This window comes from Triturus cristatus, chromosome 11, assembly GCF_964204655.1.
Source record: "Triturus cristatus chromosome 11, aTriCri1.1, whole genome shotgun sequence".
Taxonomy (NCBI): Eukaryota; Metazoa; Chordata; class Amphibia; order Caudata; family Salamandridae; genus Triturus; species Triturus cristatus.
In genome coordinates this window covers 540,854,672-540,879,892 of record NC_140594.1, presented here as the reverse complement: position 1 = coordinate 540,879,892, position 25,221 = coordinate 540,854,672, and positions in this window count along the sequence as shown.

Below are 25,221 nucleotides of genomic sequence, written 5' to 3'. Positions count from 1 at the left end.
TGCTATCTCCAAGCACTATGCTAGGTGTAGCAAATGACTAAATAATAAACCTGAGTTTCGGAGGTGGTGTGCATACCTGGACAACAGGGTTTGTTGTCAGGAATATCCTGTCAGCTATTCTGAGCACATGGCCAAGAGCTAGGAGATTGCATCTATGAGAGAGCATAACCCTGTGAAGTACTGGGAATTTTAAGCCCAGCGGTGCAGGGGAACACACCCTATGACTTCGGGTTCTTCCTGTTTCAGACCTACAGAAACACAGAGTCTTCTGGGTGAAGTCAAAGATCAGTTTATTGGCTGCAGAACAATTACAGGTATCCTAGAAGTACAACAGCGTGTATGTTCTCAGGAGACTGCTAAAAATCACAGAAACGGGCTTCTCCTTAAATACAAAATATCCTGCTTCAGGCATACATTCCTTGTTTTATGGCATGGTCATTTATATGTATACATTTCAAACGAAAAGGCAGAGTCATGATGACCATCCCACATTCCAGTTAAACCAGCCCACAATTATTTCCCCAGCAAAGCTCAGATCCCACATCAGATATCGATAGGCCCCAATAAACATGAGCATCTCCTGTTTGGAAAACAAGCCATAAAGCAGGTACAGTCAGGTGTGAAAGAGATTAGCTGGAGGCTTGTGTAGGATGAAAAGGCTTTATGGTGTGTCAAGCCCTGATGCTAATCACAGGTGGCCAAAGGACGGGGAGCTCGTGGGACCGGACTGACCTGGGGCAGCGGAGCCAAGCTGCCCAGGTCACAGAGAAGTCAAAGGAAGGCACATGTGCTCTAAAAGGCCCGTGTTTGCTTCATGTTATGTAGCCTATGTGAGGGCAACCATAAGATGGCCACCGCTCTAAGATGGAACCCACGTAGTGATGTATAATAACGTATACACAGTGCATTCATAGCTAAAACGTTATACAAAGCACTTGTACATACCGCATTGACCATTCGCGGTTCGCTAATACCGGGATAGACAGGGGTAGGGCCCTGCCTCCTACGCGGTCCCAAATTGCAAAGTACGACAGACCCTCCTTTTGCCCTTACATAGGCAATAACTATACTCACATCAATCCGAGTCTAGAACAATATTCACGAAGTCATGGAGATGTTGCTGTAGCATCATCCTATTACTTAGCTCGTCCCTCAATACAGGTTTCCTTACACATAATGTAGCACAGAGGCCACATATCGCAGGAGCACACTGTATGCACAGACAGAACAGGAAAAGGATGGCTAAGATCATTCCGATGACCATCAGAACTTTCCAACCCCAGGCAGATATCAGTTCCCAGAACCACCCCACCAGTGACCAATCTCCTTTATCCACGTGTATGGACTCAGATATTTTATGTAGTTTGGAGATGGCTTGATAAACTGTTGGAGCGTTGTCTGGTATGAAAATGCAACAACTAGATTGGATAACCTTACATACCCCACCGCGGTCTGCAAGTATAACGTCTAGAACCATGCGGTTCTGCAAAGTCATGAGGCGATCCGCTTTGAGCTCAGCTGTCAAATTACCAAGGGCACCAGCCATTACATTAACAGTGGATTCAACCACACGAGTCAGTTGTCTCAGGTTCACGCCTCTCACAACTCTGGTCTTGTGATAGTCAGAGGCGGCAGTAAATGTTGGCGGGAGCAGATTTGCAATATAACATGTGCCCGAGAAGTCAGGGGGCAACCATGTATATGCTCGGTCATTGCAGATAAAATATGTACCCTTGGCAGCCAAAAACGCTGGGGAAAACTGTGACGGAAAAGTGTACGTTTCAGTACAGTCACTTCTTCCCAGTTGAACTCTAGGATTCTGACCATTACCTTGCAAACAGAACCGACCTATGTGGGGTACGACCCAGATTGGGGGTGAGATTTTTCGCTGTCTTTCACCCAGACTAATACTATACCCCATCGCGTTCCACCCTACATAAGCTCTCAACTCTTCTTTGGGAATAGATGAGTATGCATCGATATCTCTGCTCATATCGGCAACTCCTTTCATTAAAGCTTTATTATTGGTGCTAGGTCTGATGGAACGCGGTTGTCGCGGGGAGTAGGCATCTAGAGCAAAGAGAAACATTGTCTGGAATGCCCATGACGATCCATTGTAACTAAACGGCAGCACTAGATAGGGAATACCCTTATTAATGGTATGTGGCATTAAACCCCACACCCAGCAATTCGTTGTATTCATGACTAGTTGGTGCTGGTGCAGGAGCTGAATAAACGAGTTGTTTACAAACTCAGACCGTCTAGCTTGTTCATGTTCAGGCAGAGGGTGAAAAGAGTGTGAGGAGACAGTAGGAGGAGATATAGGCTGTACAGTGGGTGCAATGAGAGGAGAAGAATACAAATCCTACAGTAAACACTACTATACTACATAATACAAACAGGCATACAAATACAAAACGTTTGCTCTTCATTATTTTACACATTCTTGCTTTAAAGTTCATTTCCTCAGCGGGTCTCTCCATCTTGAAAAACTCCATCCTCTAATCGTGCCGCTCGCGGCGGGTGAGTATCTTCTGCTAAGGAGTACGCCTGTCAGTCCAGGGAACGCCCTAGACCAACCAGAACCGTTGACCTAACGTCTTCGGCCTGTACCCCAAAGTCTTGGCACCGCGACCCTGCGGCTGAACCCGGATGGTGGTTCGAAAAACAAAAATCAAGAAAGTCCTTCAGATGGGAGAGCTATGGTATCAAAAACAAAAGGGTAAGGAAAAAGAATATTTATTTGTCCATAGGCCTTGGTCTTAGATTATAATGAAAACGGCCAGGTACTGTCTGATCTTGAAACAAGAGTTCAGGCTCTGTGGTGTCCAATCGAATTGACGGTGGCATAGCTTCTTGCAAAATATCGTCACTCTGTTGTGCTGAAGTTGTGCCTTTTATGCGTGCATCACTGAACGGCACAAAATGAGGTACAGTGTCTGTTTCAGAGTCTGCGATACCCTCCTGGACCCACTGGTCATACGGCAGAGGCAAAGGGATCCTTTTAACGTGGGCGCCGTGGATCCAGTTCTTCTTCCCCTTTACTCGAACAGCTGATCTTGTAGACAGAAGTACGAGATGAGGGCTGATCCAACGGGGCTCATCGTTGCTTTTGCACTGGAAATTTTTTACCAAAACCCACGTGCCAGGGTCGATAGGGTGTCCTGGAGCCTCAGAGGCCTGAGGAAGAGTATCGTGCACCTGTTGGTGTAAAACACGCAATTTAGCCGTCAATTCGTACAAGTAATCAAGCAGTACTGGATGTTCGATTTCACTGAATTTCGCCGGTCTTGGCACACCCCATACATTGACCTCATATGGGCTAAGTCCCACTCGTGAGTGTACGGTCATTCTGGTGGACAGGAGTGCTAGAGGCAGAGCGTCAGGCCATTTAAGACCGGAGCTCGCCTGGATTTTGGCCAGCTTGAGTTTTAGAGCGCCATTGTAGCGCTCTACTAATCCAGCTGATTGGGGGTGATATGCAGCGTGGAACTTCTGCCTGATCCCTAATCCCTCACACACATTCTTCATCACTTGACCCCCAAACTCACTCCCATTGTCACTCCACACCATTCTTGGCATTCCAAACCTAGGGAAAAATTCCTTCACAAGGGCTTTGGCTGTGGATAGAGCAGTGTTGTCTTTTAGGGGATAGGCCTCTATCCATTTTGAAAAAGCGCAGACAACCACCAATACATATTTCAGGTTGTTGCACCTTTCCATGTGGATAAACTCTAGCTGCAAAACTTCAAATGGATATGATGGAGGCGCAAAATGACCAGCTGGAGTTGGGGTTCCCCTACCAGGGTTGTACTTCAAACATACCATACAATTCTTGACCACATTCTCTGCACACTTGGGAATTCCAGCATTCTGCCATACTGGAGCCAACATCTTACAGATTCCTTTCGTACTAATATGTGCCATTCCATGTGACATAGTAACCACTGGAAGCACATATGCATCAGGTAACAACCATCGCCTATGTTCTGACAGATCAATCCAACAACCATTCTCATCCAACTTACCCATACTTTCTCTCCACTTGCTCAACTCTTTCTCTGTGGCTTCAGCCTGAAGGGACTTTACACTTTCTATTGTGTTTCCACACATTCCAACATCACCAACCCATCTTGCAGGGCCTTCAACATACATTCGAGTCTTTACATCTTTTGCTGTTTCTTTCGCGGTTTCATCAGCAAACGCATTACCACGACCAACATCATCAGTGATTTTCTTGTGCGCACTGCATTTCATAATCGCAACATGCAACGGTAAGGTCAGTGACTCAAGGAGATCCTTCACCAACTTGCCATTCTGAATCTTAGTTCCATGCGAAGTCAGGAACCCACGTTCTTTCCACAATCGCCCAAAACTATGAGCCACGCCAAAGGCGTACCGGCTATCCGTATATATGTTCACTTTCATTCCTTCAGACAAACACGCATGCTCTCGTAAGGGCAATCAATTCTGCTGCTTGAGCCGAATTTTGTGGCACACGTGCAGTTTCCACAATCGTGTGCAAAGTCGTGATAGCATATGCAGCAGTCGTATCACCATTTGGAAGCTTAAAACACGAACCATCCACCCATAAAGTACCATCACACTCAGTCAGAGGAGTATCTTTAAGATCTACTCTTCCTTTCGTCTCTTCTTCTGTTCTGAACAGACAATCATGTTGCTCAATCTCATCTAGGTCTGCTGGAATTGGTAATAGTGTAGCTGGATTCAACGTGTTGCATCCCTTTATGTGTATATGGTTTGCTAACAGTGTCAGCTCATAACCAGATAATCGCGCACTAGTTAAGTGCTGTGTCTTGGTCCTGTTTAACAGTGTGTCCACAGCATGTGGAACCATAACAATCAATGTATTATCCATTACTAGGCCAGCAGACTGTCGAATAGACATAGCTGCAGCGGCTGTGGCTCTCAGACAACTTGGCAATGCCCTCGCTACCGGGTCCAAGGTTGACGAAAAATATGCGCATGGACGCGGTCTGTCGCCAAAAGGCTGTGTTAACACTGATAATGCGCAACCATCTTTCTCATGAACATACAATGTAAAAGGCTTGCTGTAGTCAGGGGTACCCAACACAGGAGCTGAACACAATGCATTGCGCAATTCCACAAAACTTTTCTGACACTCTTCAGACCATGGGATAGGATTCGGTGTGTCTTTGCATGTTAATGCTAACAAAGGTTTTGCCAACAAGGAAAAATTGGGAATCCAATGCCTACAGTATGAAGTAATGCCCAAGAAAGCACGCACTTCTCTCTGTGTTCTTGGCACACTCAACTGTGCAATGGCTTGAATTCTCTCTGGGGTCAGTTTCCTTCCCTCCTTCGATAAGAGATGACCTAAGTAGGTCACTTATTGTCGACAATATTGCTTTGAGAGAGACACTTTGTGATGGAAGGCAGACAAATGACGCAACAATGACAAGGTAGCGTTTTTGCAAATCTTTTCAGTATCCGCGGCGATTAGTAAATCGTCGACGTACTGAATGAGGATAGCGCCACTAGGTAAAACAAGTGCATCAAGCTGCGCTTTTAAAGCCTGACTGTATATTGATGGACTTTCACAGTAGCCCTGGGGAGCGCGTTTAAAGCGGAAGCTTCAGCCTCCTAAACTGAAGCCAAAAATGTCTCTGCTCTCCTGTGCAATTGGGATGCTAAAGAAGGCATTCTTTAAATCGATCACTGAGAACCATGCAGCGGAGGCTGGAATCATGGTTAACAGCGCAGTTATATCAGGGAAACTGGAAACTGTGGTACAACAATCTTATTAATCTCTCTAAGATCAATCACAAATCTGTAAACAGGTGGCTGTGAAGGGTCAGTTCGTTTTAAGACAGGTAAAACAGGACTATTGCACACGTTGCCTCTTGTCTCTTCAATTACACCCTTTTTAATCAAATCACTGACAATTGCTAACAATGCTTTCTGACCTTCATTGGAGATCTTGTACTGGGGAATACGTGGCAATCTGACATTGGCTTTTAAAGTGACCACGTATGGCGGTATTTCCAGGAGACCCACATCATTGGGACCAGTAGCCCAAAGGACATCCGGAAGGGATGACAATTCAGGTGGCATTGCATTTTTAGACAAATACATCGGGGAAATCACTTTCTTGCCTAATGCAAGTTGTACTCCTGAGGGGGAACAATATAGTGTTGCATGCAATCTTTTTAGCAAATCTAAGCCTAGTAAATTTTCACCACAACCTGTCGTTAGGATGAGGGGTGCTTTTAGCTCACACGGTCCAACAGAAAGTGACATAGGACTAGAAATCGGGTTCCTAACTGGGGCGCCAGAAAAACCCACTGAAACATTCATTTCGCCAGACAAAGGCGCGCCAGGGAGTCTTGAATGCATGATTGAACTCTTTGCAGCACCAGTATCGAGCAGAAAGGGCTCTGTTACATTTGCTGTAGTTACTTTAACATAGGGTCCGCTCTGATCCACTGGCACTGAAACAACTCTCTGTCTACGGCTGTCCTAGTAATCGTTATCTTCTACATTGTCGTCTTCCGCATAATAATCATTATTGTAGTACTGAGCTGTATTACCAGTCGCATTGGCTTGCTGATCAAAGCTATTTATGGTATTTTGAGGCGGAAGAGGACGCGCGTTCTGGGGAGCATTTCCACGCCCTCTGCCTCTAGGAGCTTGCTGACCACCTCTACCTCTTGCGCCATACGCATTACTGTTACGCTGCATTAATTTAGGGCAACTATATTTAAAATGACCTTCCTCTTTGCAATATGAACATTGGTTGGGGCCTACAGGGATTCGTGGTTGATAATACCCATTCATTTGCTGATTATTCTGAAATTGTTGGGGCTGCTGATAGATACCTTGTGTTTGCCTATAATTATTCTGTCCTCCACGTGGTGGATAAGCCTGCTGCAAGAGGACCTTTGTTTTCAGTTCTTTCGTTTTCTTATCTGTTCTATCCTTCTCATCTTTGTCTCTATTCTCATAATACTGTGCAGTAGCCAGTATTTGTGCTGAAGAGGAAACAGCTCACGAACTTTCTGAGTCTTTTCATTTTTTTACACAACTCGGGAAGTAGATTCTGCACAAATTTATCAACAAATAACCGTTGGCCACCTTCAGTGCTCATGTCTTGACCACTGTGGTCGATAAACGTTTCTTCAAACCTGGTAAAGAAATCAGACACTGTCTCATCTTTCTTCTGCTTACATGCGGATAATTTATCCCAATTTACGCGCATCGCGGGCATTATAGTTTTCATGTAGGTAATAATTCGACCAGGGAGTTCTGCTACTAAAGGGTCAGGTTTCGCGCCACCAACTTGGCCAGCATCTGCAGCAATGTTATTAGCCCATGTGTTACCCAATTCTGCAGCGTGATCTACATTATGAATGGATCCCCATAAAGGCTGTGGAACCACATTCCCAAACAGCATATCTATGTCAGCCAAATTCATTACACATGATCCTACAGTTTGTGATAACTCCTTATAATAACCTGTAGGGTTTTTACGGGGGTCAGGCAATGTCTGCTTAAGTGCTAAGACCTCAGAACGCTTCCAAGGGACATGCACCCAAACACGCTGAAAATGTGCTGGAGCAGCAGCAATACCTTGAGCGGCATTAGCCGCAACGGCTTCTTTCCATACCGGAGGGACTTCTCTCATAGGGTATTGTCGCGCTTTTCCCTTCTTCCCCACAGGGTATTCCTGTTCGAACAATGATTGCTGACAATCCCCATTTCTGAGGGACAGTAAAGTCGCAACTGCTTTATCTACATTGGGACCCACAATTATACCTGTTTCAAAATCAAATCGCACTCGACACAATTCCTGTGGGTTTGGGTTTGCACCATTATCCTCCAATTCCTCACAGAGGAATTCACACATTTTATCAAAGACATACCTCTGTTTTGGGGCATCCCATTGGTGAAAAACGTTATCAACTGATTCCACATCATAGAGTGAAGGGAAACCAATCCACCTACGCGCCAGATGATCTAACACCTCTTTCTCGTCGGGACCAGGCAGCTGACTGCGCAATTGCTTACGCTGTAAGCCAGGAGTCGCACTGGATGACCCAAAGAGAGGCGACATTAAACTAGTAACTACATTAGCTAGTCGCTGTCGTGCAGAAGGAGAAGTTGAGGCGAGAACGGGGGGATAAACAGAGGGAAGAAAAACGGAGTCAGATACAGGTACCTGGGTAGTGTAAGAAGGAGCGCCAGGGGAAACCGCTGGCGTGCTAGGCAAAGTCGCAGGAAGCGCGGGGGTAACAGGTAACAAAACGGACGACCCTTGAGAGGGCTGCACTGCAGGGATAGGAGCCAGCTGAAGAGGAGCTGGCGGCTGCGGGAAGGCTTGCGGCATATTTACTGGAGGCTGCACATTTACAAGCTGTGGAGGTGCTGTGGCATTTTGCGCATATGGGGGTGGCGAACTTAGCAAATGGGACATTAGGGAATCTTTCTCTTTCTCTTTTGTCTCATCTTGCACAAGGGGTGACAAAACAGGGTAACATTTATCAATCCCTAGTTTGCGCTGTCTGTGCAATTGCTCATTCATTTGTTCCTCCTCATTATCTTTAAATTGCACAGCTGCTTGCATCACAGACATACCTCTTTCTCTCTTATTTCTTTTCGCTAGCTTAATTTCCTTCTGTTTGGCTTCCTTTCGCCATAGGCGGAAAGAATCAAACATCGCCGGCCGGGCTTTCTTTTTAAACAATTTCACTTCCAAATTATCTAAGATATCTGTATCGAAACTACCATTTTGGGGCCATTTTAAAACACCGTCCTTTCTGGTGTATCTGATCCATACTTCATTATATGCAATGGGTCTGTTAGAGTCGGGGATCTCTGGTTGGCGCAAGGTTGCCCTTGTGTCAAGCAGGAACCCTCTCCTCCACGTCAGGGCGCAGGATAACCCCTCGCGAATGACCCTTGCTCACCCTCTAGGTGCGTGGCGTGAGCAGCCAAGGCGATTCCTCAGGCGTTGTTGGTTAAGCACTTACAATCATACACACAGTAAATACATCAATCCCCCCAGAAACGGACACCAGACTTGGATATGTAGAAAAATACGCTTCTTTATGTAAAAATAGGTATATATATCTCAGCAGACTTATCACAAGACCAATAACGTTTTCGCTAGGCCACCAGGTTGTAAAGCAGGCAAATGTTCTTTGTTCGTAGCTTCAAATGGAGACCTTGTAGTCTCTTGCAAATGTTACTTGTGGTTCCAGTACTCACAGAGATCGGCTCCTGCGAACGGGGAAATAAGGCGTTGCGGGCCCCGAGCCCGATACTGGAACTTCTTTCGTGATGTGGAGAGTCGGCACAGGTCGGTGCGACTCTCGGCTTGAGAAGTGTTCTTGGGTCCTCAATCAGCAGGTGTGGGCAAGTAGGCAGGCGCAGCCAGCGACCCTTTAGCACGGCGGTGCCGGAGGGTCTCCACAGCGGGGGCGGCGCGGCCTGAGATGTCCGGGGATAGCGAAGCGGGGTCGCAGGGCACGGTCAGTGCAGCTGGATGACCCGGCGTAGATCACCGTCGTCGGACGGCTTCCGGCGGGAGGGGTGATAGCGCGGTCAGCGCCCTCCAGTAGCAGGCGGTGACAGGGATGCAGGCGGCCTGGCCCGGGGACAGAGAGCGGCTCGGGACGGAGCGGGGCTCTCACGGGTTTGAGGCAGGCGAGCTTCTGAGTGTCACAGCCCTAGGAGGGGCGATGAGGGGCGCAGTCTCTTTTCCAGCGGGATGCCCACACGGCTCGAATTGGAGGATGAGCAAGAAGCACAGAGAACCCACTGGTCCTGGGGTTCAGTTCAGGGGGCAAGCTCAGATCAAGCCCTTGGAGAATGTTTCAAGCACAAAGTAGCAAAGTCTTTTCAGTAAGTCTCTTCCTCTCCTTTCTCAGCAAGGCAAGCAGCAGGCCAGCTCCTCCGGCGTCTTCTTCTCCTTCTAGTCGGGCAGAGGTTCTTTGTGGTAAACAGGATTCTGATTTCTTAGGAGCCAGGCTCCTACTTTTATACCATGATTCTTTTGTTCTTTAGCGCCAGGGGGCCTAGGCCTGGCTCAGTCCAGTTCTGGAGCACTTTGTTATGGTGACTCTGCTCTTTCCTTTCAGCAGCAGGGCAGAGACATCAGCCGCCCCACAGGGGGCGGCGCCGGCTTTGTGGTGGCAGAGCACAGGGCTATTCAAGAGTCAAGGTGTACTCCTCCCACCCATCCAGGTGTCACCTCTCTACCCACCACCTGGCAGCCAACCTGTCTCTGGGGGATCCCCCCCACCCTGCTCCTTACTGTTGCCAGGCAGAACACACACACACAGCAGAGGCGGACTGAGACGGTCAGGTCAGTAAATACTAACTTTCTAAAAGTAGCATTTACAAACCCAGGATATTAAAATAAACTTGACTACAAGAAGTATTTTATTATTCTGAGTTCAGGCATACTAAACTTGACACTTCTACCATGCTCTCTGAGTCCACTGGGGTCACAGCGTTGGCGTGATCCCGGCAGCCCATTCTGGCCTATGGAGAGCAGGTAGCCTTCAATAGTGAAGAACGAAAATGGCTGTAATTCACTACTAAGACATGCCACACACATCAGGGCATGTCCTACCTTATGCCTACAATGCACCCTGCCCGTGGGCCTACCAGAGGGGTGGCTAATATGTAGGTAAGGGAAGGTTCAGGGACTGGCAAGTGGGGGCACTTGCGCAGTCAGCGCGACGGTCCCGGACCGCGCACAGGGTCTGCGGTGGCAGACCCTAGACACACTTTACAAGGCCGCTTCCGTGGGTGGCGCAACCAGCGCTGCAAGCCCACCAGCAGCATTGGCATCCACAAGCCCTGGCACCCCTGGTGCACTTTACTGGGGACTGACAGTGAATCCAATAAACCAATCATGGACATCAATTACAGGTACACTTTACCTCGGGAGCACTTGCACTGCGGCACGGATTAGCCGTGGCGCAGTGCCCTGAGCGGACAACACCAGCAAAACAATCGAGGCACACCATCAAAAAGTGGAAGGGAAACTCACGCCAAGGTGCCAGGTCTAACACGTGTCCCCTCCAGCTGAAATGTGGGGAGAACTACCCTTGCCCAGGGGGTTCCTCGTCACTAAGGCGGAAATACCTGGACAGACCGTCAGCGTTGGCGTGATCTGTACCAGGACGGTGTTCCACCGTAAAGTCCATACCCTGTAGGGAGATGGACCACCTCAACAGCTTCGGGTTTTCACCCCTCATTTGCATCAACCATCTGAGGGGCCTGTGGTCCGTCTGAACCCGGAAGTGAGACCCAAACAAGTAGGGTCTTAGCTTCTTCAGCGCCCAGACCACAGCAAATGCTTCTCGCTCAATTGCACTCCACCTACTTTCCCGTGGAAGTAACCTCCTACTGATGAAGGCTACGGGTTGGTCCCAGCCCTCCTCAGTCATCTGTGAGAGAACAGCCCCTACACCATGCTCTGAAGCGTCTGTCTGTACTAGGAATTCCTTGGAGAAGTCAGGGGCCAAGAGCACGGGCGCCGTGCACATGGCAGTCTTCAGGGTGTCGAAAGCTTTCTGACAGGTGTCAGTCCAAATCACGTTCCTGGGCTGCTTCTTGGAAGTCAGCTCTGTCAAGGGGGCAACAATCGTTCCATAGCCCTTGACAAACCTCCTGTAGTACCCAGTGAGCCCCAGGAAGGCCCTCACTGCGGTCTGCGTCTTGGGGGGTTCCCAAGCCAGGATGGTCTCAATTTTGGGTTGCAAGGGTGCCACCTTGCCACTCCCCACTTGGTGTCCCAAGTACACCACAGAACCCTGCCCGATCTGGCACTTGCTTGCCTTGATCGTGAGGCCTGCTCGGCGCAGAGCCATCAACACTTCCCAGAGGTGGCGCAGGTGTTCGGGCCAGGTGGCACTGAACACCGCGATGTCATCCAGGTAGGCGGCACTGAACGCATCCAGCCCAACCAGTACCTGGTTGACCAACCTCTGAAAGGTGGCAGGGGCATTCTTCATCCCAAATGGCATGACTCGGAACTGGAAGTGCCCATCTGGTGTAGAGAATGCGGACCTCTCTTTGGCCCCATCGGTCAAGGCGATCTGCCAGTACCCAGACGTTAAATCAAACGTGCTGAGGAACCGGGCAGCCCCCAGCCGATCAATGAGCTCATCAGCTCTGGGGATGGGGTGCGCGTCAGTCTTCGTTACTGAATTGAGTCCTCTGTAGTCCACACAGAACCGGAGTTCAGGTGTGGCTCCCGGCGCAGCAGCTTTGGGGACCAAGACCACGGGGCTGGACCAAGGACTGCTGGAGGACTCAACCACCCCTAGCGCAAGCATCTTGGAGACCTCCTCCTTGATGCAAGCTCTGACCCTGTCAGTTACCCTGTAAGCCTTGTGCTTCACAGGTAAGCTGTCTCCTGTGTCCACATCATGGACGCACCAATCTGTGACACCAGGAACCAGGGAGAATCTGTCGGAAAACTGCCCCAGCAAGTGGCGGCAATCTTCCTGTTGTTCGGGCGTCAGGGTGGGTGAGAGGTTAACTCCATCCACTGACCCATCTTTCTCAGGGGCCACTAAGAGGTCAGGAAGAGGCTCGGTCTCCTCTTCCATTCCATCATCAGTGGCCAGCAGCATGCCCACTTCGGTCCTCTCTAAGTGGGGCTTAAGGCGGTTAACATGTAGGACCCTCAAAGGGTTCCTGGGAGACCGCATGTCCACCAAGTAGGTGATAGGACTTTTGCGCTCCACAACCTCAAATGGACCCGTCCACTTATCCTGAAGTGCACAAGGCTCCACTGGGGCCAAGACCCACACCTTTTGTCCAGGTTGAAGCTCTACCAGAGTGGCATTCCGGTCGTACCACCGCTTCATCTCCTCCTGGCTGGCTTCCAGATTTGCCTCAGCAAGTTGCCTGAAACGCCGAGTCTGGTTTCGGAAGGCCAGCATGTAACTATATACATTCTGGGGAGGTTTCCTGAGAGATTGCTCCCAGCCTTCCTTTACCAAACTCAGAGGTCCTCTTACCGGGTGACCATACAGAAGCTCAAAGGGGCTGAATCCCAGAGACTTCTGTGGCACCTCTCGGTAAGCGAAGAGCAGGCATAGCAAGAGGACGTCCCACTTACGCCTCATCGGACCGTCCAGGCCCATGATCATGCCTTTGAGGGTTCGGTTGAATCTCTCAACCAACCCATTTCCTTGGGGGTGGTAAGGAGTGGTGAACTTGTAAGTTACCCCACACTCCTTCCACAGGGATTTCATATATGTGGATATGAAATTGGTCCCCCTGTCGCTCACCACCTCTAGAGGGAATCCCACTCGGGAGAAAATTCCCATCAGTGCCCGTCCCACCACGGGGGCCGTCACTGTCCTCAGAGGGATGGCTTCAGGGTACCGGGTGGCATGGTCCACCAAGACCAGGATGAACCTGTTGCCCAGGGCTGTCTTGGGGTCCAGAGGCCCCACAATATCAATACCCACTCGTTGGAATGGCGTACCGACCACAGGGAAAGGTTGCAGAGGAGCCTTGTGCTTCCCTCCGCTCTTACCACTTGCCTGGCAAGTCTGACAGGTTCTGCAGTAGGAATCTGAATTCTTATGCATTTGGGGCCAGTAGAAGTGGGTGACAAGCCTGTCATAGGTCTTGTCCATCCCCAAATGTCCTGCTAAAGGCACATCGTGAGCCAGCCCCAGTAGGAAGGTTCTGAACTTCTGGGGTACCACCAGCACACGGGCTGACCCAGGTTCAGCAGCCTTAGGCTCGGAGTACAGGAGGTCACTCTCCCAGTACACGTAGTGTGTTTTGGCCTGAACACCGTTGGCCTGGTCTGCAGCCTGTTGCCGCATACCCACGAGAGAAGGGCATTCTTTCTGCTCCCTGCAGAATTCCTCCCTGGAGGGACCTCCTTCTTGCTGCCAATGGGTCAGCTCAGGCAAGTCTCCCAGTTCGGCGATCTGTTCCCCGGTAGGCTCCAGAGCATCCCCCTCCGGGTCTGCTTCCTCCTGGGCCGTGGGAACTTCGGGGGCCGGCTTCCCGCGCCTCCTGCGCCTTCTCCCTAAGGCCGGTTCCTGGACCTCTCCCTCAGGCTCCAGGACCCTCTCAACACCCCTACTGGCTGCCATGGACCGGGTGGTCACGCACGCCCAGTCGGGTAGACCCACCATCCTCAGATGCGTGGTCTTCTCCACCTTTTCCCAAGGGGAACTCTCCAGGTCGTTCCCTAGCAGACAGTCTACAGGCATGTCAGTTCTCACAGCGACTTGTAGAGTACCAGAGACCTCCCCCCACTCAAAGGGAACTTGAGCCATTGGACAACGACTCTCTACGTTGTCAGCATTGACAACCCTACAGTAGGCATTGGGTACAATTTGCTCTTGAGACACCAGGTGTTGCCTCACCGAGGTCACGCTGGCTCCTGTATCTCTAAGAGCCTCAACCTTCTTTCCATTGATGGTCACTACTTGCCCATATTTCTTAGTGTTAGAGGGTAAGTAAGTTTCAGGGACCATCTCACTGTCTCCTAGAGAGACTAGGGTCATCTGCCCGGGACCCCCACCCTCCTGTACTGCTACCTCCTCTACAAAGTTAACACTAGCTACTTGCCGGGGTGGAGCACCAGTGGGTGCGGTCTTCCCAAACAGGCGACACTTAGGATCAGAGGCAATGTGACCCGGGTCACCACACTTATAACAATTGAAGGGCCCCTTTGGAACAGGTCTACCTGTCGGGGCCCCGTTCTGCTGCGGGGGTGGGGGAGGCTGAGAACCCTTCTGCTGGTTCCCTTGGGAATTACTTTGGGGGCCTTTTTGGAACCCCTTCTGTGTACCCTTGTCCCCCCCACTCTTCTGCTGGGGACCCTGCCCACCTTTGGCGGAGTCTCCCACTTGACCCTTGTGGACCCTGGTGCTGAGCCAGCGGTCCGCCTCCTCAGCAAGCTTCCTCGGGTTGGACAGCTTGCTATCTATCAGGTGCTGGCGTAGCTCAGGAAAACATTGACTGGACAAGTGCTCCCATGCAATTAAATCAAGCAGCCCTTGATAATCATTCACTTTGCTACCCTTCACCCAACCATCCAGCGCTCTGCAGAAAAAGGTCACATACTCCACATACGTACTCTCAGGGATCTTCTTGGTCTCCCTGAACCTCTGTCTATATAGCTCAGGAGTTAACCCATACCTGGTCATTAAAGCTTCCTTCATATGGGGGTATGAGGTCTGGACTTCTAAGGGCAAATCTAACAGTGTGTCCCGCCCTTCCGCAAGGAACCTTCCCCACAACCCCGCTCCCCAGTCTTTCTCAGGGACCCGGTGTGAGGACATGGCCACCTCGTAGGCTCTAAACCACTGCCCTATGTCATCCTTTCTAAAATACTCCTTTACTACATCTTTGGGGATGTACACCCTGGACTCTACCTGCGCTGGTGGAGTGCTGCCACCAGAAGGAGCGGTGTCCAAACTTTTCGCCTTCAGCTCCAACTCCTTCAATCTTATATCATGATCCATTTGGCGTTGTTGTGCCTCCAGGGCCAACTTCTGCTTTTCCATTTCCATTTGTCCGGTCAACTTTGCCATCTCCATTGCATGCGCCCTGTCGGCTGCCCTGTCTGCCAGCTCCTCTGGCGACCGGACTCTGCTGGGTTCCTCAAGGTTGTCGGGTGGAACGATGTCCCCCGCATTCCGTGGGTCTTGTGACTCCTTCCAGGCTCTCAACGCCTTGGTGTACTGGGGCTTCCTCTTGAATCCAGCATGGGGGACTCTGAATTTTACACTGTAGCCTTTCAATTGCTCTATCGTGTAGCCTCCCAGTCCTTCCCAATCCACCTCATCCATTCCAGAAATCACAGAGTGTGCTCTTCCAGCAGAGAGTGAGCCAGGCATGGTTGCAGTAATGGCAGATGTCTCAACAAAGTTCAACAAATAAAAACCTGTGGCTGCGTTACTTGGTCTGCTCTCACTGTCTGGTGATTAATAATTCACTGTATGCAAATTACAAATGCAAATCCGAAATCCCAGCCGCTGCCACCAATGTTAGAGTCGGGGATCTCTGGTTGGCGCAAGGTTGCCCTTGTGTCAAGCAGGAACTCTCTCCTCCACGTCAGGGCGCAGGATAACCCCTCGCGAATGACCCTTGCTCACCCTCTAGGTGCGTGGCGTGAGCAGCCAAGGCGATTCCTCAGGCGTTGTTGGTTAAGCACTTACAATCATACACACAGTAAATACATCAATCCCCCCAGAAACGGACACCAGACTTGGATATGTAGAAAAATACGCTTCTTTATGTAAAAATAGGTATATATATCTCAGCAGACTTATCACAGGACCAATAACGTTTTCGCTAGGCCACCAGGTTGTAAAGCAGGCAAATGTTCTTTGTTCGTAGCTTCAAATGGAGACCTTGTAGTCTCTTGCAAATGTTACTTGTGGTTCCAGTACTCACAGAGATCGGCTCCTGCGAACGGGGAAATAAGGCGTTGCGGGCCCCGAGCCCGATACTGGATCTTCTTTCGTGATGTGGAGAGTCGGCACAGGTCGGTGCGACTCTCGGCTTGAGAAGTGTTCTTGGGTCCTCAATCAGCAGGTGTGGGCAAGTAGGCAGGCGCAGCCAGCGACCCTTTAGCACGGCGGTGCCGGAGGGTCTCCACAGCGGGGGCGGCGCGGCCTGAGATGTCCGGGGATAGCGAAGCGGGGTCGCAGGGCACGGTCAGTGCAGCTGGATGACCCGGCGTAGATCACCGTCGTCGGACGGCTTCCGGCGGGAGGGGTGATAGCGCGGTCAGCACGCTCCAGTAGCAGGCGGTGACAGGGATGCAGGCGGCCTGGCCCGGGGACAGAGAGCGGCTCGGGACGGAGCGGGGCTCTCACGGGTTTGAGGCAGGCGAGCTTCTGAGTGTCACGGCCCTAGGAGGGGTGATGAGGGGCGCAGTCTCTTTTCCAGCGGGATGCCCACACGGCTCGAATTGGAGGATGAGCAAGAAGCACAGAGAACCCACTGGTCCTGGGGTTCAGTTCAGGGGGCAAGCTCAGATCAAGCCCTTGGAGAATGTTTCAAGCACAAAGTAGCAAAGTCTTTTCAGTAAGTCTCTTCCTCTCCTTTCTCAGCAAGGCAAGCAGCAGGCCAGCTCCTCCGGCGTCTTCTTCTCCTTCTAGTCGGGCAGAGGTTCTTTGTGGTAAACAGGATTCTGATTTCTTAGGAGCCAGGCTCCTACTTTTATACCATGATTCTTTTGTTCTTTAGCGCCAGGGGGCCTAGGCCTGGCTCAGTCCAGTTCTGGAGCACTTTGTTATGGTGACTCTGCTCTTTCCTTTCAGCAGCAGGGCAGAGACATCAGCCGCCCCACAGGGGGCGGCACCGGCTTTGTGGTGGCAGAGCACAGGGCTATTCAAGAGTCAAGGTGTACTCCTCCCACCCATCCAGGTGTCACCTCTCTACCCACCACCTGGCAGCCAACCTGTCTCTGGGGGATCCCCCCCACCCTGCTCCTTACTGTTGCCAGGCAGAACACACACACACAGCAGAGGCGGACTGAGACGGTCAGGTCAGTAAATACTAACTTTCTAAAAGTAGCATTTACAAACCCAGGATATTAAAATAAACTTGACTACAAGAAGTATTTTATTATTCTGAGTTCAGGCATACTAAACTTGACACTTCTACCATGCTCTCTGAGTCCACTGGGGTCACAGCGTTGGCGTGATCCCGGCAGCCCATTCTGGCCTATGGAGAGCAGGTAGCCTTCAATAGTGAAGAACGAAAATGGCTGTAATTCACTACTAAGACATGCCACACACATCAGGGCATGTCCTACCTTATGCCTACAATGCACCCTGCCCGTGGGCCTACCAGAGGGGTGGCTAATATGTAGGTAAGGGAAGGTTCAGGGACTGGCAAGTGGGGGCACTTGCGCAGTCAGCGCGACGGTCCCGGACCGCGCACAGGGTCTGCGGTGGCAGACCCTAGACACACTTTACAAGGCCGCTTCCGTGGGTGGCGCAACCAGCGCTGCAAGCCCACCAGCAGCATTGGCATCCACAAGCCCTGGCACCCCTGGTGCACTTTACTGGGGACTGACAGTGAATCCAATAAACCAATCATGGACATCAATTACAGGTACACTTTACCTCGGGAGCACTTGCACTGCGGCACGGATTAGCCGTGGCGCAGTGCCCTGAGCGGACAACACCAGCAAAACAATCGAGGCACACCATCAAAAAGTGGAAGGGAAACTCACGCCAAGGTGCCAGGTCTAACAGGGTCCCACGCCATGTTTTACATAAAGCTCATAAGTTGGAGTTCCAATTGGAGGAACCGGGCATGAATCCTCTAACTGGAAATCCCTTCCACAACTCAAACAAAACAATCTTCCAAATACACTAGCACCAGGCATCTTTGCTCACTAGTCTAGTTCCAAACTTCAAAGGATTATCGATTACGATAGTCTCGTGAATACACGAGTCCTCTGGCTTTGGGGTTTGCAAACTCCAAATCAAAATAATCCCGAAGGATACCAAATTCAAACTGGGAGACGCTCCACTTATACTTAACTGAATATCGATGATCAATGGCGTCACCAGAAGACTCTCTCGATTGTTTCGCTCTACCAAAATCGTCAAGGGTCCAAAACAGGGCGATTAATCAGGGCAGCAGCCCTTCGTAGCCATCGGGACGCGGAGAACCTCGCAGAAAAGACTTTCGGACCACGTCGACATGCAGGGGTCGATGAAGTGGCAGCCTTCCTCCAGAATTTCCACACGAAGCTCCTCACGAACCTCTGGCTTGGACCGGTACCGCTGAAATCGCCCCATGTTGGGTGCCAACTGAAGTACTGGGAATTTTAAGCCCAGCGGTGCAGGGGAACACACCCTATGACTTCGGGTTCTTCCTGTTTCAGACCTACAGAAACACAGAGTCTTCTGGGTGAAGTCAAAGATCAGTTTATTGGCTGCAGACCAATTACAGGTATCCTAGAAGTACAACAGCGTGTATGTTCTCAGGAGACTGCTAAAAATCACAGAAACGGGCTTCTCCTTAAATACAAAATATCCTGCTTCAGGCATACATTCCTTGTTTTATGGCATGGTCATTTATATGTATACATTTCAAACGAAAAGGCAGAGTCATGATGACCATCCCACATTCCAGTTAAACCAGCCCACAATTATTTACCCAGCAAAGCTCATATCCCACATCAGATATCGATAGGCCCCAATAAACATGAGCATCTCCTGTTTGGAAAACAAGCCATAAAGCAGGAACAGTCAGGTGTGAAAGAGATTAGCTGGAGGCTTGTGTAGGATGAAAAGGCTTTATGGTGTGTCAAGCCCTGATGCTAATCACAGGTGGCCAAAGGACGGGGAGCTCGTGGGACCGGACTGACCTGGGGGTCCCAAATTGCAAAGTACGACACCTGGCACCAGTTCGAAAAAGCAGAATGAAAGAATGAAATGCTTTACAGAGCCTCAGAGAGTTGTCCTGGAGACTTCTTCAGTCAAGAAGGAATCGGGTGCCATACTCATCTAGATCTGCGTCTGTGACCTGGGTGAAGTTTCTCTCCTAACTAAATGGTCAAGTGGTAGTCCTTTTAGATTTAAAATGGAATTTGGAATGTCGCCTGAGGAATGTTTTGACATAATCATACACATTAGTGGATGTATTTAAAGGGTAAAATAACGTCAATATAGACCTTAATATTTGGGTTACGGTTGTTATATGACCTTGAAAAGGCACCTGTCTAGGACTGATGATGCACTGGGGGGTTTGTTGATGTCTATATCTGAATGACTTGACACTTTCACAGTTCTTAGAAAGATAGCCATAGATAACATCTGTGACAAAAGCAGAAATGCTAAATATTTTGCATAATTTGAGGGAATATGGCAGCCTCCATTGTCAAAGATGACAGCCTCTATTGTCTAAGATGGCGACCTCCATAGCTAGGATGGATTTGGAGCCAAAGGTAAACAGGCTGGACAGGCTAACTGGAATGGAGACTATAGTTAAAATAGGACTGGTCCTAAATGTGTTTTGAATAATCTAAAATTGAAACAAAGAAGCCTAAAAGTACGTGGTTGAAATAGATAAAATAGCTGAATTATGGAGGGAAACCGTCATAAGATTTATGACTTTTCTAAGCTAAATGGTCACTAAATTATCACTGAATGGGTTTTTGAATGTTTTTGCTTATCAGACATATTATTGTACATTTACAGAATAAAAGCACATGCCAGAAATGTGCATTTGATGATATCTCAATTCATCACTTGTTACATGTTCAATAATACATCTTCAAACTGAAAAAAACAGGGGTCTCTACACTGGGAGACATGAGGCTTGAAATTGATGGAGCGTAATAGCGGGAAGTTCACCTATTTTCTTCAAAATCTGCCTCACTCATACTCAGACCCTCTCACATTTACTCTCTTCCCACTCACTCAAACTCACATTCTCTCACTCATGCTCACTTCCACTTATTGTTATTCATAAAACATACTCATTGATACTTACAAACTCCCTTACATATACTCACTGACTCTGGGCCCTGGTACAACTGCACATGCTGCACCATTGATTGCTCACCTCTGACTCACTTCCACTCCCTCTCACAACCTTCAGTCACTCGTTCTAGCACACTCACACTCCTTCACTGACTACATCGTCCTCACTTTCACTTATTCATACACTTGCATATTTGGATTCTCACTCACTTTCACTCTAATGGACACTCTCAAACTCACAAACACACTTTCACTCAATCTTATTCACTCTCAGTCACTCACAACAACACTCATGCTCAGAGACATTGCATGTTTTTTTAACTTACCTTGCTTACTTAGCTGGCAACTTGGAGGCTCCATGGCAGCAGCAGAGCAGGAATCTGGTGCTGGGTCTGGGAACCAGCAATACATGATTCTCAAAGAGGAGCAGCAAGGGCAGATTAGAAAATGGGAAGACTCACCTCAATCCCTCTTCTAGCTTCTTGATAGGACTAGAAGCACAGCCCTATAAGAAACTGGGATAGTGCTGGGGATCCTACCCCTGTTACTCTGTGTGGCTCCTCACTGGCTTCAGGGATGCACTGATGTGTGCCTTGCCAGGCACATTTTAGCAGATTAACTGTGCTTGCTGAGGGATGTGCAGTACGTCTGCTAAATAAGATAGAGTGTGCCTGTATGAGGGGATCGTAGTTGGCCTACACTCCTCGGACATGCGCAATCCAAACATCCAGCTATAGAGTGTTTTATTTTGAAACAACACTGTAGCTGGATCAGGCCTTAGCTTGTTCCTCCTCCTCCTGTCATCAGGACCCTGGAGACAAGTCAAAGCAAGCTGACCCATGCACCTGCAGTGTTCCTGTAAACAAAAAACCTGTGTCTTTATGAACACTGCTTAAGTGAAAAACTTGAAGGGGCCTCACAGGAGGCGGGGAGCTGTGCCCTGAAGTTCCTTATAAAGAGTTGCTGCTGCCAAGGAGGCTGCCACACCAAAGTAGTAGCTGATGGAGCCTTCTTCTCTCCAGGCTGACTCCATGCTGTTGCCTTCCATTAAAGAGTGACTGTGCACTGCAGAGAACTGAAGATGCATCCTCATCTGCATGTTCTTCTATCTCCACACTGCTGGAGAACTGCCTTCTTGATAAGACTGGAACTGTCTTAGCTGCATGTGCTACTGTCTTTCATGCTGCTGGGGAACTAAATCCTGGATTAAACAGGAACTGTCTCAGCTGCATGTGCTACTGTCTTCTGGGGTCCTGGGGAACCACCTCCTCGATAGGCCTGGAGCTGCCTCAGCTGCATGTGCTACTGTCTTCCGTGCTTCTGCTGGGGAACGGAATCCCAGATTAAATGGAAGCTACCGCCGCTTTCTTTTTCCAGTGTCAGGAAGGTGTGGACTCAAATGACTCTGCCTGCCCTCCTCTACATTTTTCTTTAGGGAGGAAATGTAACAAAATGTGATAAACTCTGAGGAACTTTAAGGCATAGTAAATTATTAATTTTGATTTCCTTTCTACTGGTTAGGATACGTCATTTACGTCTACTCTAGCCAGTTGTCCTTAACAAACTGTACAATATATGTTCTTTTTGGAATTGTATCTCCGCCTCCCCATTTTGTAGAGAACCTTTTCAGTCTTTTCTTCAATCATACTTAGGATAGTTATTGTCTTCTTCTATATTACTCTTCCCCCACAAGATAGCTTCTGCTAGTATGTCTAAACATCCCATTCCCTGGAAATAAAGGAAGAAGTGTTTTTGAGTCCTAGCTTATTTCCACTGGAGTGCAAAAAATGGTCACCTTTATGCAAGCAGCATGTCTTACTTCATAACTTAGGGGTCCATGGAGGGAATTTCTTTTGATAATTTACCTGAACATAGTAATGATAATGAGGGTGGTGAGAAAAAATATGTTTTTTATACTACTATGAGAAAACTTAAAGAACATATTGGAGCTTGTGTACAAAGTAACAATTAAAACATCACTAAATATGTGGTTGCTCTCAGAGGTCTGGCCAACACTTCTGAATTATTAGGTGATCTTTGTGACTCCCTTTTCCATGAGCAAATATTGAGATGCACTAATAGTTCTAGAATACAAGAGAAGCTACTACCAAGAACCTTCATCTAAGAAATGCTGTAGATATAGTGAAAGAATGTGAACATATGCCTACTGCTGTAATAAAATGAAAACATCTAGTGATCAGCGCATTTGTATTGTAATAAATTGCAAGAATACAGATGGGTCTCATAGGACACATCAATCTACAACAGTTAAGTTAAAAAATTCAAAAGGCAACCCTGAAGTAAAATAGTTTAGATGTGGTAATTTGGGGAATGTAGCAAATTGGAATTCCTTTTTTACTTAAACTTCTTCATTTAGAAACTGTGGCAAATAGGGCACTTAGCCCAAGTATGAACAGACATTAATGTTAAACAGGTTAATGTAGTTGAGAATGTAAGTGAAGATTTAGATAAACTTGTTTACCAAACTACCAGTGTATTGTGAACATGTGCACACACCAACAAGCGCAATTTCTTTGGATGGCCATATTGTGAGAACGCATGATGTCTCATGTTCACCATATACCCTTATTGACAAAAGAGTCTATGGTGTTTTACGCAACAAAAATTATTACACTATGGAGGTTCTTGACTTCAATATGAGAGTTACAACAAAGACCCCAAACATCTCATCAGTATTTTAGTAATGTTCTTCAGCTTCAAGGATAGATTCACTCAGGGCTTTAATTGGGATGAAAAAACTAGGGGGTCTGTCAAAGGGGTGTGGCCAATGTAACTAAGGGCATGGCCTAAAAACACATAAGCTAAAAATCTGTGCTTAGCATACTGTGCCGCCCGACTTGTATTTTGCTGTTTCTGTCAGAGCATCCAGATACATGATGCAACAAGCAACATCATACCTACAACAAGTCAGGACTATTGGCTTTGTCAAAGGTTGTTAGTTTCATAAGATAAATAAGCTGCAACGATGGCTTGTATACAATATTGAAAAAGCTTACACTTAAAGCCCTGGTGACACAAAGACAATGTTGCTGCTCCTGATTTTTAAAAAGAGAAAATGACTCTCTTTAAAGGATTTCCCTTCCCCTACAATGCTGAACTGGCATGATGTCATGCTGTAACATCTCCACAAGTGAGAAATGAGCAGTGTGAGCAGTGCACGCTAGTGAGAAGTGAGCATTGTGAGCAGCACACATCAATGTGCCTGCTGTCACTGCAGTCTGAAAAAAAATGAACCGCCTGTGCCAGAGCACAAAACAGAGCCCAATAGAGACCCGTTTCGAGGCCCCCTTTAAAAAACTGCCGGTGCTCAGCACCAGTGTGACTCGGCCCACTGAAAGCCCTGGATTCACTGTTGGTAAGGTATACGTAGTTGAACTAGATTCCTATTTACCTGGTTGGAGACACCAAAAGTAACCAAGGATTAAACCCAACCCCAACTCTAAGGATCCTATTCTGTTGGTGAAAGGGCGTTTGTGAAGTGAGGATGAATGCAAGTATCCAAGGACTTATTTAACATTTTCTAGGATCATTTAGGTTTATTGAGATATATCTGGCACACGATTAAACTGAGAAAGTATGCATCTCCAGTGGTCCACGAAGTGTGTTTGATTCCCTTTCTCATAACCAACCCACAAGAAAAAGAACTAAATAAGTTAGCCAAAGAAGGAGTCATTAAACCCACTGATTTTTTGTGTGGCTGGCTTCTATTGTTTTTGCCAACAAAGAGATTGGGAAACAAATGTGTTTGTGTACGAATCTAAGGAGGCTTAATTCCCACAAATAAAATTGCAGGCACCCCCTTCCCAAAATCAACAAAGTACTACTAATGTGCAAAGCCTCGCCTCTTTGGAGGGATTAATTGTTATAGGCTTAACACCAGTGTGTACTGCACTCAGAGTTGAGATCACTCTTCTTTGTTACTCCTTTAGGGGTTTATAGGTTTAGATGTATGTCGTTCGACTGAGCATCAGCAGATTTCATAGTTTATCAAATTATTCAACATATCCTGAAGGTGATTACCAACGTGGTATGTTTTCAGGATGACACCCTGATTTATGAGATGAATGTGTCTGGTTATAATAAGACATTGAGATTAGTTCTCACAAAATTGAGTGAGGCTGGCCTAACCGCACAGAGTACTTGTTAAAGAAGAGTAGGGTTAGTAACCTATATAGGTCACACTATTTTTAAAGAGGGGGGTCAAACCAAAACTTGACTTGGTTGAAGCTGTAAAAAAAAAAGTACTTGGACCCTTGGACCCAAAGATCAAGAAGAGCTGAAAATTATTTTTAGGGTTTGCATATCATTATAAGTTTGTAGAAATGTTGCCATTGTCGGTTTTCTTTTGGGTGCCGTTTAAAAAAAGAATTCTACTTTTTTGTGATAAAAGGTTGTCAGGATGCATTTGACAGGATCTAAAATTGTATCTACAAAGCCCCATTGTTATTTCCTACACATTTGATTCGTTTTTGCAGTAAGTATGGTGAAATGTAATGTAGGAACATTACAAACAAGCATTTGCAATGCAATAGGTCTCGCATTTACACGAGTTTAAGCTATTGGCATTGTAAATGACAATGCCTTTTATTTATGTTTAAAAAACAAAATCTAAATAAAAGGCATTGTCATTTACAATGCCAATAGCTCAAACTCGCGGAAATGCGAGACCTATTGCATTGTAAATGCTTGTTATCATCTGACACTTGAGAAA